The sequence below is a fragment of the Coregonus clupeaformis genome, chromosome 10, assembly GCF_020615455.1.
Source record: "Coregonus clupeaformis isolate EN_2021a chromosome 10, ASM2061545v1, whole genome shotgun sequence".
Lineage (NCBI taxonomy): Eukaryota > Metazoa > Chordata > Actinopteri > Salmoniformes > Salmonidae > Coregonus > Coregonus clupeaformis.
In genome coordinates, this window is record NC_059201.1 from 16,970,625 (window position 1) to 16,992,448 (window position 21,824).

At 43.4% G+C, this 21,824-nt stretch overlaps 1 protein-coding gene across 1 annotated transcript in view; it reads left to right on the forward strand.

Moving 5' to 3' along the window:
* The first annotated feature begins 428 nt into the window (after positions 1–428).
* The window catches only part of LOC121575921 (G-protein coupled receptor 22-like), a 55,082-nt gene continuing 33,686 nt past the window's right edge, over positions 429–21,824 (forward strand). Inside the window, exon 1 of the mRNA XM_045223251.1 lies at positions 429–1,036. The gene's annotated coding sequence lies outside the window, so the exon portion shown is untranslated. The remainder of the gene's footprint in view (positions 1,037–21,824) is intronic.

The following is a 21,824-nucleotide window of genomic DNA, read 5'->3' on the forward strand; positions in this document are numbered from 1 at the left end:
GTAAATATGGTGGAAACACTGCTGGTGGGAAAATGCGCATATTTTCTTTATGCAGATTCTAGAGTATTTGCATGAACACCTGTAGCCAATTGGATGGAAACCTAGCTACTGACTGACATTTTTTTGTTCAAGTGTCTGACATATTCAGACAATGTACTGTATAAAGTAATTCCGTTTTTCTCTACCCTACTGATACCCGTTCATGTTCAAGTCAGTGTGATTGATTGACTGGAGCCCTTCCCTCTAGCAAATACAGGGGGAAATAGAGGAAAATAACCAAATGAAATGGAAACAGATCTTAATACAATGTGTTGAATAGAGATTAGGAAAAGGTCGACGGTTTAATGCTCGAGCGCACCTGTTATTCTTGCATCGTCTCCTCACAGTTAATCCCCGCTCTGAGAGCTAGGGTGGAGGTGGAGGGGGTGTAATAGAGTGTTGTACTGTACATGAGACGGTGCAGAAAATATTTCAGGATTTGGGGAACCACACGGAATTACTACAAGGGAGCGTTCGCCCGTGAGGAATCTCAGGTCCTCCTTGTAACGCTACCCATCACACCTTCCTCCCTCTCTTCTATTCCATTCCCTCTTCAACTACAACATTCAATTTCCCTCCTGCCTGCAGATAGTGACCGTATTGGATGAGGAATGTGCGGCTAAACTCCCAAAAGCTGCTCCCCGCTGCAGTGCATGTGTGAACGTTTGACTGATCCATGTATGGGATTCTTCACTCTCTGTGGAGAGACAAGGAGCTGATAGCGTACTGAGAGGGAAAACGTTAAAAGTTTGAGGAATTAACTGATTTATGGACATAAAAAGGTCACTAGTAACTACTCTTTCTTGACCCTTGGAGGATCTTTTTTCCAATCCCGCGCTGAAGGCTTGAAAGTGTTCCGGTCACATTGCGCACTGACAGCTGGCTGTCCTGGAGCCTGCTTGAGTGAATAGGTGCTCCGTGCACGCGAGAGATAGCGCAGCGCGGACACCTGCAGTAAAATGTAGCGGGAATTCCCCTCGTAAACCGTCTGGAGAAGGTAAGTTAAAAAAAACATTTGCATTACGTTTATGATTCTATATAGGTTATAGCCTACCATTAGCCCACCACCATTTCATCCACTACATTTTTATTTTGCATCTTGTGGGTTAATTTATCTCTTGAATGATAAATCGTTTGTTTTATACATTGATATATATATTAGAGAAGGTCGAAGAAATTGTTGAATTACATTTAAATTTTTAAATGTTTAGTCATTTAGCAGACCCTCTTATCCAGAGCGACTTACAGTTAGTGAGTGCATACATTTTCATATTTTGAATTATGCAACATTATCATACATTTTGCAGTAGAAGCCATAGGCCTATGCCACACATAGCCTCAGGAAGTATATTATATATTTTTAAATAATTAATGTTTCTCACAAAAGTAGTGCACTGGGCCTTTAATAGTGACGTATTAGCGGACCTATATAGCATCTGTAGCTGGGGCAAAAATATTTTTTCAGCACACCCCCTTTAAATTAAATAAAACATTTAAAAACACAGCACTGCCACCCCCCAAACTACTTCCTGCTGCTATCATACCACGGACCCAGCATGTTATCTGAGCCAGTAGAAGTGTGCGCTCGGCTTAGTGGGTCGGGAGGAGACGTCCATAGAGCGCCATTACTATCTCGATCGCAATGATGAGATGCTTGCCAAAGACTGTCCTGCTGAGAAGTCGGTCTGTCGAATGGTTGTTTTTCAGAATACTTTGGAATGACAACTAAACCAATGTATATTTAAAGTGGGCCAAGTGCATTGTTGTTACTGTATTAGTAGGCTACATGGTCTAGATGTTTATTGTATGCTACATTGTGGCAGGTAAATGTTATAGAGGCCTATTGTCATTGCAAACCCCACTGACTGTCATATAGCATGGCCACCTTTTGTTGATTTCAATTCATTCCATGAATGCATTTTGTTTATTTTAGTTTGTCCCATAGAGGCCAAATAAAGGTGAATGACAGAAGAGCCCTGGCTTGCTACAGCATAATAGACTAGATGGACTATTAGCACTCAGTCTTTAGAGCAGTCCTTTAGGTGGTCAGGGGCAACACTGTAATAAAACAGCTTTGTTTTCATGCAGCCATTTATCACCTAAATGTATAGAGTACTGTTAGACAATCACACTTCCATATTATAGCCCTGCCCTATAAGCTACTGTGTATTTGTTTACTATATGAATGTGAGCTTACACTGTAAACCTTATGGCATTTTTAACTAAAATACTTCTAGTATGTTGAACTAAAATCAATGAAAAGTAATTATTGCTTTAAATGTTTATGTGGTACTGACTCAAAACGAAATGAGAAGTCACAACAACTCTACACTGTTAGCCATTTTTGTAATTTTATCAGTAACTTAGTGTATAAATCAACAGTATGATACTGTATACACTGAATACAGTATATTACCGTAGAATGCACTGTAAAATACAGTACATTTGTTTTACAGCACACTGTAAGACCTTTCTGTAATTTCAGACCTTAAATGTCTTTTACAGTATTTACTATGGTGCATTGTGAGAAAATGTTATGGGCGGGGAAAGAGTCTCTGGCTAGTTAACATAAGGTGTGCCTTGTAAAAGGCTATATTTGTTTCATGTGTGAGTGAGCATGCTGTACCCCCACAGAATACAGTAATATACTGTATTTTAGGAATTCTACAAACCTTGTCCTGCTGCCAGTAATTTACTGTGATTCAGAATACAGGTCCATATCGCAATTTTGGAACATAAATCTTTTGAACATTAGTGGGTGCATGGCATTGTGCATTGTTTCTCACTCATTAACATATTTTGAGATGTGTCTTTAAGAGGCTATATTTGTTGCACCCGTTAGTGAGAGTGCTTGTACCAATTTAAGTGATATGTGGTAGTGGTTCCTTGACAATTAAATGTATATATGGAACAAATCAGAGTGGCAGCAAGACTCAAACCTGAAATGGTTGATTGTAGTGCTGTTACATTTGATACCGGAGCTCCGAGGCATGCTTGGTTTGGTAGAAGCGCGAAGGTTCCGCTGCGCATGCGCTACAGAGTGTGATATGCCATCTGTAATAATTTGGCTGCTCTAAATTATTTTGACCAGCAGGTGCCATTAGTGTACACTGTCATCAAAGCCTCGAGTAATGAACCCATTTTCGGCACAATTGGCTGAAAAACCTCAAAGCTTCAGCAAGCTTAATTTCCCCATAACTGGTTTAGAAGCCTTTGTTAAGGCCTAAAGTGCAAGTGATATAAAACACTAAATATTAGTTGGTATAGTGTAATATATAATTAAATATTCACTGTTAGCAATAGCTGATTTAACTGTCAATACAATTCAACAATAAAGTACTGTATTGCTGTTTTGTTATACATTTACTGCAGCATACTGTAAATGATGATGCATTGTGGAGAAATATTATGGAAGGAGGGGGAATCGCTGGCTCATTAACATATTTTAAGGTGTGCCTTGTAAATGGCTATATTTGTTGCACCAGTTAGTGAGAGTCCTGTACCAATTTAAGTGAGAATATGGTAGTAGTTCCCTAACAATTAAATATATATAGGGAACAGAGCAGAGTGTTGAAAGGTCTTAAATCTTTTAATGGTTGACTATTTACCCATGTCCATTTGATCTGTTTTGCCCATAGACATTAAAAGTGTGCCATATTGCTGAATGGGGCTGAATGGCACCCAAAAAAATCGCTACGGATCATGGTAAAAGTAGCCATAACTAGCAAAGGATCATGGTCGATGTAGTAGTTTTCATCCTGCCTGAGATTCAACCTGGTTTTAATGTCTATGAACCTGATGCTAGCCTTTGCAGCAGAATGTTAATTTGAAAGCTCAGCGTTACCTTGAACCTAGCCAGGTCAACATTGGAAAACAAAACGTACAGCAAATATTAACTATGGTAATCAGAATTCCGACTGACTTACCAAAATAAATTAAGAACATGCCGACATGGTGACTCTCTTTGTAAAATCGAACTCAAATTGGCGCAAAGTTAAGTGCACGTGAGTACCCTATCTAGTCTAGATATCGTATGACAATGATCCTTCCACCTGAAAATAAAAAGTTAATGGGCTATCATCACAACAACTGATCACAACTCAGCCAGGATTACTATATATATATATTATACAAATATTTTATCTCAATTCTGTATTTTTATATGATTGTAGACTATTTTTATCATTTGTGCAACTGCATCATTTTGTCATAATAAAAAATAACCTCAGACATACGATGTAGTTTGGAATTCAAAATGTATTCAATTATATTTGCATAAATGTCCATGTCCATCCCCATGTCCATCCTCTGTTCTCCGCTCTGTCATCCTCTGTCAGCCCCATAGACATTGGTCAGCCCCTCCAACTCCACTTGACAGGCTCGTTGACTACGCGCTCTCATATGGATAGCACACCAGCAGAGCTTGTGACTTCACGCTCCAGACCAGACACTGGGGACCTGGTTTTGCCCTGTAATCACAGCCAGTTTGGAAGCATTTGTTTAGGCTTTCTAGATGTGCAAGCAGGGGCGGTGTGTTCAATAGGGCGATATGGGCGACGCACTGCCAAACGGGAAAAGGAAGGGATTTTTTTTCTAATCAATTATATCACGGCAACAGTAGTTATCAGTGTTGTAATGTCCAATCAGGCTAAAGTCGTGCTTCAAATGCTCCCCCCTTTTGGGGCGATTTCAGTCAGGTTGAAAATCGCCCAGAAGTCTGTCATAGACTCCCATGTAAAATCTATTTTTTCAAATTTCAGAGCTTTCAATACAATCTCTATGGGTGTCTGAGGGCTTGCACTTACGGCGCTTTCGTCATACGTAACGTAACCATGAACGTAACTAAGAAAAAGAGCGGATTGTGTCTTTGAAAGAAGTTCCTTTTTGTCGGCGAACAAATGAAGATAAATTGGCAACGAAACAATTAGGACCTCCCAGACCAAATTTAATAATTCAACAGGTTTCTACTAAAGGCGAAAAGTCCTACACCCGAGGATTTTCCAAAAATTGGTACGAACGAAAAAATAACATTGCCACTCAACTGGATGAGGGATACAGGCTAGCTGTCCGCCGCCACAACGATGAGGGTTAGTGTTGATAATCACAAGTTTACTGGAGAACTGAGACCAAGTAGAGACTTTGGACAGGGTGGATATGGTATAATAAAGGCAGTTTATTCAGAGGTAAAGATATCTGGAATCGCGTGCACGGACCCGTTCGTCAAACTCTTAGGGAGCTATACATTAAGCCCCATTACTTACCATATCAGATAAGAGAAATTGCTGCAGCTACATATATTTTACATCCTGGCCCTACATAGTTCACTATTTGCATCACTTACCAAAATATTACATGTGGTCATATATGCTTGGAAAGTGGAGATGCCATAGAACGTCAAAAAAGTAAACATTGCTGGAGACACATTGCCGTTTTGGAGAAGACATCGCGTTTGCTAGCGAAGAGATTTGTTGTGGCAAATGAACTTGGGCTGGGAATTGCCAGGAACCTCACGATAAGATATATGCATTGCGAGTCTCATGATTCTATACGTATTGCGATTCGATACTGTGATTTTATTGCGCACCATATGTCTGTTGGCAGAGGGATCAGAAAGCCATGAGAACGAGTTTTGATCAGTCATGGAAATAAAAGTGCTGAAAACAAATTGGCTCCCAATGTGAAAAGATTGAGAACAAGCTATGAAGGAACAATAATGGTGTTTTGGTGCAGGTACAGCCAACTAGCGCTAAAATATTGCGATATTGTCAATACAGTATATCGTAAAGTATCACTATGTAACTCGATTTCTTTCACCCAAATCCCTCAAATTAACGGTAAATAACTGAATTGTTTGCCCCACATTTAGCTAAGATGATTAGCTAGCCAGCTAAAATGTTTTATTTAGTTAGCAGTCGCATCTACAATAGTTTACTGTCAATAACATGTCTCCAAAAATGACGTGGTGTCTCCAATTGTGTTGACATTTTACAATTGCGATGCGCATCCATGAGTATCCACTTTCTGTAGCTCAGCTGGTAGAGCACGGCGCTTGTAACGCCAAGGTAGTGGGTTCGATCCCCGGGACCACCCATACACAAAAATGTATGCACGCATGACTGTAAGTCGCTTTGGATAAAAGCGTCTGCTAAATGGCATTATTATTATTATTATTATTATTATTATCTGAAGAGAGCCCCGAAACATTGTGTGCAGACATTTTATGCAATAAATGAAGTAGGTTGAATCTAGTAGTTCTGATCTTCTGATTGGTCCTGATGAGTTGGGCGAGGTCCCCTCCAGGCTACTGTCACTGTTGCATTGGCTCTGAGTCGGGTTCTCTGTCTTCAAATGTTCAGCCTAAGAGAGGGATTTTTGTGTGTGTGTGTGTGTGTGTGTGTTTAACAGTGATGATGTGTGTGTGTGTGTGTGTGTGTGTGTGTGTGTGTGTGTGTGTGTGTTTAACAGTGATGATGTGTGTGTGTGTGTGTTTGTGTGTGTGTGTGTGTGTGTCCTCAGAGCAAGAACTCGTGAGTTGGAAGAACTGAGAGGCCTATGGCGTGGGTGTTGTCCTTGGCCACCTGCTGACAAGGCTGACAAGATAGGACCCTTTTGTCCATTGTTATTGGATAGGAACAGAACTTATAACCAGCTCCTGACCTAAATAGATCTTAGCACAACATTTTACTCAACATATCATATTCCATATTCACTATAACAAATATATTTACTACGACATTAGCAAGAACCGCCACATCCTCAGCCGGCTAATCCAGTGTGTGAAGTTTTGCGGCGTGTTTGAGTTAGCTTTGCGAGGCAAAGATGAAACTGAGGGCTCCACCAACCCTGGTAAGCCAACACTTTTGAGATCAGTCAATAAATGCTTCTGGTATTGACTTATATGCTGCCCCTGTCTTCATGTTGTTGCTGGACATATCTTTTTTTAAATGTGTGTAGGTCACCTAAATCATCAGAAAAATTGCCCCCCCTGAGAATTTTTTCAGGAGCCGCCACTGTGTGCAAGTGATATGAAACACCTAGTATTCATTAATATGCTTTATACCACAGCATCGTTTAATACTCGTTTCTGATTGGCTAGAAGGGCATTCTAGAATGGACATTAAAACCAGATAACTGGACAGTTGGAAAATATATTTGGACACCTTGCATTCATGACGCAATATGCGCCTGCCTACACATGCAGACATTTTTCATTTACGTCATTTAGCAGACGCTCTTATCCAGAGCGACTTACAGTTAGTGAATGCATACATGTTATTTATATTTTTTCATACTGGCCCCTGGTGGGAAACATCCCACATCCCTGCCGGCCAAACCCTTCCCTACCTTGGTCGACGCTGGACCAATTGTGCGCCGCCCATGGGTCTCCCGGTCGCGAACCAGGATCTCTAGTGGCACAGCTAGCACTGCGATGCAGTGCCTTAGACCACTGCGCCACTCGGGAGACCATACTTGCTCCAAAGTTGCAGAAAGCTAAACCAACAACTACACAAACTGAAATTGGATACATTGTAAACTCAGGTCGAGCGAGTAGCTAGCATTGATTTGTTTGTGCAGAGACATATTTTTTTTGAGAATCTGATGATGACCTAAGGTGGTGAGTGATTAAGATACATTTTTCTGATCCCAACTGATGCAGTCATGGTGCAAGTGGCGCTATGCAGTCAAATCCTCCCACGTTTCTAGTTTGTCCAGCTGTTTTCAGCAACAGTTTTTTTTGGGGTTGTCATATTGGCTGATTTGCTAGCAACAAACTATTTAGCTAGCTTCTAGCCTTTGATATGCAATGTGATCTCCTCATAATTAACAGTCAGTGTTGACGAGTGTCCTGACGAGAAGCAAACTTTTCTAGCTATGCCAGGCAAAATCGGGCATTATCAGCTCATTGTTATGGATGTATCCAAATGAATGTCAATAGAAAACAGCTACTTTGCTGTTATTCTGGCTGTAGAGGTTGTGACTGTGTTAGCCATAGCTAGCTGGCTAACGACTGGGTCGCCTCTCTAGCAACCAAAATATGAGAAAGTATGAATTTGAAAATATCAACGGAAATGTTTTCTAAGTATTGTTTTCTTTGGCAACTGTGGTTTTAGCGGGATAACAGCTCAAACAAATGCAACGGAATAAACTTTGCTGTTATTCTGTTTACAGAGGTAGTGACTGTCTAGCCAGAGCAAGTTGGCTAGCTAGCAGCAAGCAAGGGATAAGAATGTTGCTACTGAGCATGGCAACGGAACATAAAGAACGAACGACTGGGTCGCGTCTGTAAATGTTGAACTACTCAAACGAACGACTGGGTCGTGTCTCTACCATCCAAAAGATGAAAAAGGATGAATTTGCTTATAAAAATGGAAATATCAACGATAAATAAGTATTTCTACCGGTAAATGTGTGCTTTCATATTGTTTTCATTGGCAAATGTGGTAGAAGCGGGATGAACGCCTCTGTTCTGTACATTACCTTGGAAAAATGAGTTCAGCAACGGGACTCTGCTACGCCTCGTTCCGCTGTGTCGTCCATTATTTCCAAAGTACAGAACGTCGGCGTTTGTCCCTTACGTAATATGAAAATACCTACAGCCAACCTGCTTGCTCTAATCCCTTAAAATTACAATAAAATACTTTAGAAATAATATTATGACAGTTTAATAGTCACTTTTACTGTATTGTACTGTGTTTCATTGCTCTGGCATCAAGTTACTGTGAATATCTCAGTATTGTAGTGGCATTATCCAGATATAGTCAGAGATATTTCACAAAATATATTGTAATTACAATAATTTTGAAGACCAATGTATCCTGAACTACAACAACATTTTCAGTAATGGTTACAGAAACTACTTGCTATGACTGTTTTTTTTTTATCAACCTTGGTTGAATGCGCTGACTGTAATTGTCCAAGGACAAGAGTGCCTGCTAAATGACCAAAATGTAAATTTAAAAAATGTAACTTGCAAAGAACACTGGGTATTATGTCACTGCATGTGTAATTCCAGTAATATACTGAAAAATAAATTACAGTAACTTACTGGCCAATTGCTGCCAGTAAGTTATGGTACATGTTAGAGGAAATGTTTTACAGTGTATTTTTTGGAATTGTTTTTAATATCTTTGTTTTTGCATGTACATTGAGTGATTGATTGATTAATCTTATGCTGAACAAAGATAAATAACATACCTTTTTCTAAACTAATCCAATAATTTATACTGAACAAAAAAATAAACGCAACATGTAGGTTCGGTCCCATGTTCCCTGAAAAGTTCCATACGCACAAAAAGCTTATTTCTCTCAAATTTTGTGCACAAATGTCTTTACATCCCTGTTAGTCAGCATTTCTCCTTTGCCAAGATAATCCATCCACCGGACAAGTGTGGCATATCTAAAAGCTGATTAAACAGCATGATCATTACACAGATGCACCTTGTGCTTGGGACAATGAAAGGCCACTCTAAAATGTGCAGTTTTGTCACACAACACAATGCCACAGATGTCTCAAGTTTTGAGGGAGCGTGCAATTGGCATGCTGACTGCAGGATTGTCCACCAGATCTGTTGCCAGAGAATTTAATGTATATTTCTCCATCACAATCTGCCTTCAACAATGTTTTTGAGAATGTGTTAGTACGTCCAACTGGCCTCACAACCGCAGATCACGTGTAACTACACCAGCCCAGGACCTCCACATCCGGCTTCTTCACCTGCGGGATCGTCTGCGACCAGCCACCCGGACAGCTGATGAAACTGTGGGTTTGCACAACCAAAGAATTTCTGCACAAACTGTCAGAAACCGTCTCAGAGAAGCTCATCTGCGTGCTCATCGTCCTCACCAGGGTCTTGACCTGACTGCAGTTCAGCATTTTAACTGACTTCAGTTGGCAAATGCTCACCTTCGATGGCCACTGGCACGCTGGAGAAGTGTGCTCTTCACAGATGAATCCCGGTTTCAACTGTACCGGTCAGATGGCAGAGCGTGTGTGGGCGAGCGGTTTGCTGATGTCAACGTTGTGAACAGAGTGCCCCATGGTGGCCGTGGGGTTATGGTATGGGCAGGCATAAGCTACGAACAATGAACACTTTTTATCGATGGCAATTTGAATGCACAGATATGCCGTGACGAGATCCTGAGGCCCATTGTCGTGCCATTCATCCACTGCCATCACCTCATGTTTCAGCATGATAATGCATGGCCCTATGTCGCAAGGATCTCAACACAATTCCTGGAAGCTGAAAATGTCCCAGTTCTTCCATGGCCTGCCTACTCACCAGACGTCACCCATTGAGCATGTTTGGGATGCTCTGGATCAACACGTACAACAGCATGTTCCAGTTCCCTCCAATATCCAGCAACTTTGCACAGCCATTGAAGAGGAGTGGGAAAACATTCCACAGGCCACAATCAACAGCCTGATCAACTCTATGCGAAGGAGATGTGTTGTGCTGCATGAGGCAAATCATGGTCACACCAGATACTGACTGGTTTTCTTATCCACGCCCCTTTAAAAAAAGTTATCTGTGACCAACAGATGCATATCTGTATTCCCAGTCATGAGAAATCCATAGATTAGGGCCTAATGGATTTATTTAAATTGACTGATTTTCTTATATGAACTGTAACTCAGTAAAATCTTTGAAATTATTGCATGTTGCGTTTATATTGTATTTTTGTTCAGTGTAGTTAGATTTTTTGCACCCTTACTAAAATGGTTGTTCCATTTTAAATGGCTTAGGTAGTCTCCTCACATTGTTCTTAACCCTGGCAGTTATTATGAATGCAGGTGGTGGGTGAATACACATTTCAACTGTTGGATATCAAAGCTCTGTCTGGATTCCAATAGGAATTACACATCACTTTACAAGCCAGCATAATGTGACTTGCAGGTAGGGTTGCAAAAATCTGGTAAATTTTCCAGAAATCCCAGTTGGAAGATACCTGGAACTCCTTCAACCAGGATTTTTTCAAAATCTGGGAATTTTGGGGAAAGCTACTGGATATTTGCAACCCTACATGCAGGCCTGATGTGACCTGTAAACCTTGAATTTCAGGCCACTGTATTAGAGTAAAGATAGGCCTCAAAATAAAGCCTTATGGAATATGTATTGTCACTAAGAGCTTAATTATCATGATAACATTCACCTAGGAACTCACTTGGTGAAGGCCACAGATCAGAAAATGTACAAATTCAACAACCATGTCTCTGTCACTAACAAATACAGTCATGGGTGCTAACTCTACAATTCACTCGAAAAGGCAAGAAACACTGGGAAATTATATTGGAGGCGTGGCTTAATTGTGGTGTTACGATTTTTTTCTCAAGCTGATACAACTTAAATCTGGACCCCCTACAGCACGTGTCAAACTCATTCCAAGGAGGGCCGAGTGTCTGCGGGTTTTCGCTTCTCCCTTGTACTTGACTGATTAATTAAAGTCACTAATTAGTAAAGAACTCCCCTCACCTGGTTGTCTAGGCCTTAATTGAAAGAAAAACTAAAAACCCACAGACACTAGGCCCTCCATGGAATGAGTCTGACACACCTGGCCTACAGGCTCACAGTGACTATCGGTTTGAGTAATGACTACAAAATCAGTAACTGTACTCAAATATATTAAGTGCAACGGGTTTCCTCGAATGCTTTGAGTAATGACAGCACATTGGGGTTTACAGTGTATAGCATCTGAGTGTTTTATTACAGAACTAGCCTATGGATCACTAGATTAAAGTATGATATAGGCAGGGATGGGCAAAAATTACAAAATACAATTACAAAATATCATGAAGATCAATGTATCAAAATAAACTACAAAATACTTGTATTTTGAAATGTGTTTAATTAAAATACATGTATATTAAAATACAGAAATACATCTGCAAATAGCTGGCCCAAACAGTAACGATTACAAAAACACTTTACTTTCTATAACTGTGATATGTTGTTGTTTATCCATCTTAGTTGAATGCACTGACTGTAAGTCACTCTGGAAAAGAGTGTCTGCTAAATTACCAAAATGTATATGTATATACGAAAAATACCTAAATGAACTGCAAAGCACACTGATATTATTATTGGCCTTGTGTCGTGAAGAGCCCATTAGAATAATACTCAGAATGCTTTGCAATTGTCCATTTGTACATATACAATTACATTTAGTTAATTTAGCGGATGCTCTTATCACACCTTAGTGCCATCAGACTTCTGATACCAATGCAGGGTGAGAGGGGGCCACAAAATTGTGAACCACTATAAAAATTACAGCTCTTGAAAGTATCTTGTTACAAAATATATTGGAGTGTAGTTCCGCCCAGTGTAATACAAATTACTCAAAAGTAATTGAAATCCATATTTAAAATAGATGTAACAGAAATACTGCCCATCTCTGCCTATTCCTGGCTTGGGGAGTCCCTGCTGCGAAACCCAAAGGGATTGTCTCTGAAAACCTATTCCCATTCCACTCCCTCAGATACCATACCTCCCCTGTGTGTGTGTGTGTGTGAGTGTGTGTGTGTGAGTGTGTGTGAGTGTGTGTGTGTGTGTGTGTGTGTGTGTGTGTGTGTGTGTGTGTGTGTGTGTGTGTGTGTGTGTGTGTGTGTGTGTGTGTGTGTGTGTGTGTTTGCGTGCGGGAGGGAGGGAGGGAGAGAAAGTGTGTGTGCACAATTCTGCACACAAGTATGTGTTTGGTGTTTGTCTTTCTGTGCACGATGTGGTGTGTGTGTGTGTATTTATGGAGGCTGATGTAGGAGGTGGTGGGGGAATATATTTCTACAAAGTGTGTCACTACAGCTAGCTGCTGCTGCAGTAATCCAGGGAAGCTCTCATATTAGATTTTTGTACAATGAGTAGAGGATTGCTCCATCCTAGTTGTTCTGTAATGCACCGCATGTTCTGATGTAAAGCAGGGATTGGCAACTGGCTGCCTTTTATTTTAGGCCCGCTGATCAAAATTTCGCTTAGGGCCCCCAAAAGTCTATGGCTGGCTCTGACTGCATGTGTGGGTATGGATGTGGGTACGCAGACCCATGCGAGCCACTGCGGCCCCCAATGATGAGTTCAGATTTGTTGTGGCCCCCACCCCCATCAAAGTTGCCGATCCCTGATGTAGAAGCTTATGCACTCACTATCCTAATATTTTACTACATCGTGAGAGTCACAATTTGCCTGGAAGTCTAGAGGCATTAGAAATAAGAAAGGCTTATTTTGTTATGGCAGCAGTTGCAGGGGTGGAGGCAGCTTTTCCGAGTACTTGTACTTTTTGAGTATTTTTCTAAGTCAGTAATTGTCCACCACGATGAAATCGGGGAGGGGACAGTGGATCTCTCGCCATTCGTTCGTACATTAGTCACATGCGATATCTTAGAGAGCACTGGCCGATTTTGCCGAAACTTGGGTGAATGATTTGTCTTGCCATAGAGATCCGGCATTTACAAAATTACACTGATAGGCCCAAGGCAGGAGCTATAGTAATTAACTGAATTTTGTTAGTCACGCGTTATCTCAATTGGCCCAAGGGGGAGGGAGGGGGAGGGGAGGGGAGAGGGGGAGGGAGGGGAGGGGAGGGGAGGGGAGGAGGGGAGGGGAGGGGAGGGGTTCGAGACCTATCGTGAAAGAGAGGAAAGGTTTTTTGCGATGCAATGCAAGCTTTGCTTACCCAGGAGGTCAGAGGTGGCAGCCTACAAAAACTCTGCCTCGAACTTGAGGAAACATGGTAGAGGTAAGATAACTAGCTAGTTAGCTAGCTACGAATTATTTAAAAAGTACCTATCGATGACTTTAGCAGCTAGTATAGCTAGCTATCTAATAGTCTAACTTATGAACGTTAGCGTTAGCCTAGTTGTCTAGCATGCTAACTTTAGCAAGCTATCCTTGCAGCTAAGTTAGTTACATTGCTAACCACCACCAGATGGTGATAGCTGTTATGGCTAGCACGTCAATGTCACTGTGTGGTGGTGGCTATCTAGCTAGGTAGCCATTTCAGTTATCTGGGTAGCTAACAACATTAGGCTAATGTCAGCAAGTGTTTCGCTTTCTTGGTCATGACATACAGTATTTAGAGAGACCTAGGATTTTTTGCTATGTACTGTACTTTGTCTGTGTAAATTAGGATAACATTTATCTAAAAGCCAGAGACTCAGTAAGTCTAACTGTGTATATAACTGAATGAGTCTACACAATAGGTGCAGCTAGACATTAGACTATTTTTTTTAGGTCTGAAAACATCTGACAAACTCACTTTAGTCTCAGTATCTGAGTATAACAAGAATGGAAAGTCTGTGTTTGGGCTATTTTAATGTCAGTGGTATGATGAACTAAGTTGCCACATAAAGCAGAATTTGCTGAAATATTCAATATGTGTTCGTTGTGTATTTGCCACTATACAGGTTTGGTCTACCTGAAGCATCATCTTGACACAATGACAGAGGAGGAGACAGAGCAACAGAGGCAGCATTAATCTAATGAAGAGGATTTATTCTCATCACTGATGCCCAAAAGGTCACAAGGTACAGGGGAGCTGGATGGGAACCTTGCCTGTGTGTCAGACAAGATGGACTTGCTTCATTCCTTTTCATACATGCCTCTGCCTCTGCCACCTGTGAGAGTTTTTTTTTAGCTGTGTTGGACTGCTCTTCACTGCAAAGCAAGCCAGGATAGAGGGAGGGATAGAGGGAGTGAGTGAGGTAGTAAATGAGTGAGGAAATGGGGGATTTTTTGTTTATGTACTTTATTTTGTGGTCCTCTGTAGCTCAGCTGGTAGAGCACGGCGCTTGTAACGCCAAGGTAGTGGGTTCGATCCCCGGGACCACCCATACACAAAAATGTATGCACGCATGACTGTAAGTCGCTTTGGATAAAAGCGTCTGCTAAATGGCATATATTATTTATTATTATTATTTTGCATTGCTTATAATTCATCAATACATTTTAATTGCTTTGAATGTTTAATCTATTTTCAAATATTAATAGAATCAACAAATCCTTCGTTTTTTTTCGGTCCCGTATATCCTGCGCCAGTGCCACGTGCTGTAGCGCCAGTACGAGTGCACAGCCCTGTATGTCCTGTGCTGATGCCTCACACATATTGTGTCACGCCCTGGCTCTGGGGACTCTTAAATGTTGAGCCAGGGTGTGGATTTGCTATGTTTAGTTTTTCTATGTTTTTGTTCTAGATCGTTTGATCTATGTTGGCCAGGGTGGTTCCCAATCAGAGGCAGCTGTAGCTCGTTGTCTCTGATTGGGGACCATACTTAGGCAGCCTGTTTTGCACTAGTCTTTGTGGGATCTTGATCCGTAAAGGTTTGTTGTGTTATAACCTCAGGACTTCACGTATCGTTTGTTTGTTGTTTTGGTCGTTAAGTACGTTAAATAAAAGTATGTACGCTTATCACGCTGCACCTTGGTCCGTGTCTTCAGTCAACGATCGTGACACATACAGTATGTTTTCATCTGTGTTAGTATGTCTGATGGGCGTATGTGTGGTGAATCTGAGGGCCTATGCAGACAATGGCTCCAGGTATTCCTTCTGTCCTAAAACTGCTGGCAGACTATTATTCTTAATGGTTTGACATTTAAATTCATCCATGAACCACAGGGCCCCATGCACCTCCACAAGCACCTCTAATGTTCTCTAGCTCTCTGACTCAGAGGGTGTCAACAGGGTTGGATGAATATGAAGTGGGTTGAGTTTTACGTAGTTCCGCTGTGCAGACTTTTCCCCTGAGTTTAGCAGTGAGGTGGCTATGTGAAATTAAAAACACATTGCAATTAATTTACTGATTGACGAGGGGAGATTTCTCCTCCGCACAATAAGTAAATCAAGCTAGAAAGGATACAAGTAAGGAGATGGGGGTGGAATGGAGGGACACATGAAAAGCAGACAAAATAGAGAGATGGAAAGATAAATCACCAGTGAGGTGGAGGGAGACACTAGGGAGATATGCCATTAAGGAGGGGGAGAGCTGTGAGAGTGGGGAGATAAAACAGAAATGTGTGTGTGTTTTTGTATCGGTTCCTGTGTGAGTGGATAATGTGCGTGTGTGTGCGCGGCGCTGTGTGCACATGAGTGTGTGTCTGTGCATGCCATGCCACATGCAGAACGGCATGGTGCTGGTTTCCCTCTGCCTCTGATGTTGAGGTGTGTCACTGCAGTGTGATAGTCTAGCGGAGGGAGGTGATAGTGACCCCCTCCTGCCCAAATGACGCCCTGTCTGCAGGAGAAAGATAGTATTAATTGAGCTATTATTGCCTTCTGGAGAGACATACTGTACCTTCATTACTTTAACCCTGCTTAGGCCTCTCATCTCGCTGACTCTCTCTCTTTCTGCTGCTGTCTGTCCACTTTGGTCCTTTTCTCTTTCTCTCCCTTTGCTTTCAAATTCAAGTGTTTAACCTCTCATGATCTACCCATCTCTCTGTTCCTCTTTTTCTCTCCCTCTTCCTCTCCCTTGGCTTGGCTTGTTCACTGTAGTGTCAGACAGGTGTTAAACTGATGCTACAATGGGATTCTGGCGTCTGGTGACATTGATCCACTGATTGGATTAACGTTAGCTAGGGGGTGAGCAGTGAGATAAAACCAAATTGATGACGCAGGGCTGGAGGGGAGAATGAAAAAAATGACACCTCACATAGTGAATAAACACTCCCTGAAAGTGGCAAACTGCCTGCAAAAACTTTAGTTTTCATGTGGGAGGGGGGAACATGTAATCCCTGGGTTTCAAATACTTGAGAATTTGATTCAAATACTTTATATATGTCTGTTTCAGTTTGTCTGGCTTAATAAACTAATAGAAAAGTACCAAAACTGCAAACCTGCACACCTGGCACTCCAGACAGAGTCAAGCAAACACTCAAAGTATTTGAATTAATTGAGTAAGTATTTCAAACAGGTCTGAAAAATACACAGGATTTGAATACTCTTCTTGGAAAACAGTGACATTTCTGTGAATCTGGTTACACAATTTATGACATAGTCATGTTTTTTAAAGTAAAATGGCAATTTTTACCCCAGATGGCACTCAGGGAAACAATTAACTCCTGATGACAGAAAGGTTGCCACAGACTGACACCACCGTTGCTTAGCACCACTTAGCACTTAAAACCCCTTAAATAATGTGGGAGTAATTACTGAAATATTAGAATCTTAAGCATGTTATTATAATCCACTAAATTATTGTTCAACAGCACTACATGTCACATTATGTTAGAATACACAACCTACCAGCATCATCATCATTCCTCTCCACACAGCCTGCTAGGCTTAAACCCTCTCCATAATAGCTTAATTATACAGGGACTCAGTGGTGCTTGATTTGTATTAATTCTCTTCTTTAAACAGGCTTGATTGAGCTGCAGTCTTGATTGGCCTTATTGATGGGCTGGTACTTGTAATGGCTAAATGACAGGCTTGGGCTCTCAGGGCTGGGGATAGTTATGTGACGTGAGAAAGTCTTATAACGGATCGTAGAGCAACTTCTGCTGACAACAATCCGATAAACCGTCACTTGATAATGATGACACTGTCCCAGGACCCCAGGGTTGCTTGGAGATCAAGGTCCTCTTAATCTATAGCTATCCTCAGGGGTTCCTCTGTGGCCTCTATGCCTTACTGTACCAGGGCCATTTTGGACAGGATCTGGGTTCACCTCAGGCATGTGGATGTGTGGGTGGGTGGGTGTGTTGTGGGTTGTTTTTTGTAGGTGTTAGGCCATCTCTGTCCGATTGTGTTTGTGTGAGGGAACCAGAGAGAGAGAGGGAACCAAAGGCTCATTTTGAGAGCAAGTGTTGGTATTTATACGGAAATAAAATATGTTGGTGATAACAATTAGTCCAATGTAAAGATACACTACATGGCCAAAGGTATGTGGACACCCCTTCAAATTAGTGGATTTGGTTATTTCAGCCACACCTGTGTCACGCTCTGGTTCCGGGACTTGGTATTTTAGCCAGAGTGTGTTAAGTATTGTTGTGTTTGGGTTGGTTGGGTGGTTATTGGTTGTTTCTGTGTTTGGTTGAGTGACTCCCAATCAGTGGTAACGAGTGTCAGCTGTCGGCTCGTTATCTCTGATTGGGAGCCATATTTAAACTGTCATTGTTCACTTTGGGGTTGTGGGTTTTTGTTCTATGTTCAGTCGGTGTAACTAAGGACTTCACGGATCGTGTTTTGTTTTGTCGTGTTTCTACATTAAAGTCATCATGTTCACTCCCAACGCTGCGCTTTGGTCGTATTTCATAGGCGATCGTGACAGAAAAACCCACCACAACGAGACCAAGCAGCGTGTCCAGGAGCCAACGCCAGAAGCAACTCTAGCGGATATCCACTTCGACTGGGTCAAGCCGCGTGAGGAGGAGAGAGGTTGGACTTGGGAGCAGAGGATGGAGAGTCTGGAGAGTCTGGCGAGGAAGATAGATGCCTGGTCCACGGGGAGGAGAGACCCCCAGAAAAATTTTAGGGGGGGGCTCACGACGTCGGGGCAGAAGGTGTACGGCCCGGAGGAGTGCAAGAGGTTGGCAGATATGGCCGCCAGTTTAAGGGGGCCACTGGTTACGAAGGGGAAGGAAAGTGTGGAGGCACGGCGAGAGGTACTGGGGTGTGTTACCAGTCCGGTCCGGCCCGTTCCTGATCCCCGTGTAGGGCCAGGGGTGTGTGTCCCCAGTGCGGTTCTGTCTGTTCCTGTTCCTCGCATTGAACCTACAGTGCGCGTCGCCAGCCCGACTCGGCCTGTTCCTGCTCCCCGCACCAAGTCTGTGGTGCGTTTCGCCAGCCCAGCCCGGCCTGTCCCTGCTCTACGCACCAAGCCTACGGGTGCGTCGCCAGCCCAGCCCGGCCTGTTCCTGCGCCCCGCACCAAGTCTGTGGTGCGTTTCGTCAGCCCAGCCCGGCCTGTCCTGCTCTACGCACCAAGCCTACGGGGTGCGTCGCCAGCCCAGCCCGGCCTGTCTCTGCTCTACGCACCAAGACTACGGTGTGCGTCGCCGGCTCAACCCGGACTGTTCCTGCCACTCGCACCAGGCTAAGGGGGCGAGTCGTCAACCTGGTTCAGCCTATTCCTGCTACTCGCACCAAGCCAGGGAGGCGAGTCGTCAACCTGAGGAGGTCCGTTCCGGCCCACGCACCAAGCCGAGGGTGCGTATCGTCGGCCAGGTCCGGTCCGTTCCTGTCTCACGCGCCAAGCTAGGGAGTGCGCGTCATCAGTTTGGATCCAGCCAGCTGGGTTGGATTGGACCGGGGCCATTACGGGGGAGTTATGTAGGGTGGTGGTCAAGCCCGAGCCGGAGCCGCCTCCGAGGAGCAACACCCACCCAGCCCTCCCCCATTTGGGTTTTTGAGGCGGTCGCAGTCCGCGCCTTTAGGGGGGGGTACTGTCACGCTCTGGTTCCGGGACTTGGTATTTTAGCCAGAGTGTGTTAAGTATTGTTGTGTTTGGGTTGGTTGGGTGGTTATTGGTTGTTTCTGTGTTTGGTTGAGTGACTCCCAATCAGTGGTAACGAGTGTCAGCTGTCGGCTCGTTATCTCTGATTGGGAGCCATATTTAAACTGTCATTGTTCACTTTGGGGTTGTGGGTTTTTGTTCTATGTTCAGTCGGTGTAACTAAGGACTTCACGGATCGTGTTTTGTTTTGTCGTGTTTCTACATTAAAGTCATCATGTTCACTCCCAACGCTGCGCTTTGGTCGTATTTCATAGGCGATCGTGACAACCTGTTGCTGACAGGTGTATAGAATTGAGCACACAACCATGCAATCTCTGTAGACAAACATTTTCAGTAGAATGGTCTTACTGAAGAGCTTAGTGACTTTGAACGTGACACCGTCATAGGATGCCACCTTTCCAACAAGTCAGTTCATCAAATTTCAGCCCTGCTAGAGCTGCCCCGGTCAACTGTAAGTGCTGTTATTGTGAAGTGGAAACATCTAGGAGCAACAACGGCTCAGCCGCGAGGTGGTAGGCCACACAAGCTGACAGAACGGGACTCCGAGTGCTGAAGCGCATAGTGCGTAAAAATCGTCTGTCCTCGGTTGCAACACTCACTACCGAGTTCCAGACTGCATCTGGAAGCAACGTCAGCACAATAACTGTTCGTCAGCAGCTTCATGAAATGGGTTTCCATGGCCGAGCAGCCGCAAACAAGCCTAAGATCACCATGCGCAATGCCAAGCGTCGGCTGGAGTGGTGTAAAGCTCGCCTCCATTGGACTCTGGAGCAGTGGAAACGCGTTCTCTAGAGTGATTAATCATGCTTACCATCTGGCAGTCCAACGGATGAATCTGGGTTTGGCGGATTCCAGGAGAACGCTACCTGCCCGAATGCATAGCGCCAACTGTAAAGTTTGGTGGAGGAGGAATAATGGTCTAGGGCTGTTTTTCATGGTTCGGGCTAGGCCCCTTAGTTCCAGTGAAGGGAAATCTTAACGCTACAGGATACAATGACATTCTAGATGATTCTGTGCTTCCAACTTTGTGGCAACAGTTTGGGGAAGCCCTGTTCCTGGTTCAGCATGACAATGCCCCCGTGCACAAAGTGAGGTCCATACAGAAATGGTTTGTTGAGATCGGTGTGGAAGAACTTGACTGGCCTGCACAGAGCCCTGACCTCAAACCCATCGAACACCTTTGGGATGAATTGGAACGCAAACTGCGAGCCAGGCACCCCCTCTCACACACACACACAGACACACAGCAGTCTCTTCAGCATGCCTTATTTTTATTTGTAATCCTTATTTTACCAGGTAAATTGACTGAGAACATATTCTAATATACAGCAACAGCCTGGGGAATAGTTACAGGGGAGAGGAGGGGGGATGAATGAGCCACTTGGAAGCTGGTGATGATTGGGTACTGTAGCTATGACGATATGGGGGCCAGATTGGGAATTTAGCGACGACACCAGGGTTAACACCCATACTCTTACGATAAGTGCCATGGGATCTTTAGTGACCACAGAGAGTCAGGACACCCATTTAACGTCCCATCCGAAAGACGGCACCCTACACAGGGCAATGTCCCCTTCACTGCCCTGGGGGATTGGGATATATATATATATACACTACATGACCAAAAGTATGTGGACACAAGCTGGGAAGGCTTTCCACTAGATGTTGGAACATTGCTGCGGGACTTGCTTCCATTCAGCCTCAAGAGCCTTAGTGAGGTCTGGCACCGATGTTGGGCGATTAGGCCTGGCTCGCAGTCGGCGTTCCAATTCAACCCAAAGGTGTTAGATGGGGTTGAGGTCAGGGCTCTGTACAGGCCAGTCAAGTTCTTCCACCGATCTCGACAAACCATTTCTGTATGGAGCTTGCTTTGTGCATGGTGGCATTGTCATGCTGAAACAGGAAAGGGCCTTCTCCAAATTGTTGCCACAAAGTTGGAAGCACAGAATCATCTAGAATGTAATTGTATGCTGTAGCGTTAAGATTTCCCTTCACTGGAACTAAGGGGCCTAGCCCGAACCAGCCCCAGACCATTGTTCCTCCTCCACCAAACTTTACAGTTGGCACTATGCATTCGGGCAGGTAGCGGGGGTGGGGTGGGGGGTGGTGGTGCTGGTGGTAGTGGATAATACGTTCCTGTGTGGGGGTCTGAGGCAGTGCAGTGGTGGGATAGGATGTGTGTGGGTGGGTTGGTGGCACAATATGGCATATGATGTGTGTGTGTGCGTGTGACATTGCCATCCCTCAGGCGGTAGGCAGTGTGTGTGTGTGTACATGTGAGTGTGTTGTCAGTGTACGGGTTGGGCGGTGGGGGTTTGCATTGAACCAACTGGGCAGAAGTGAAAATGACA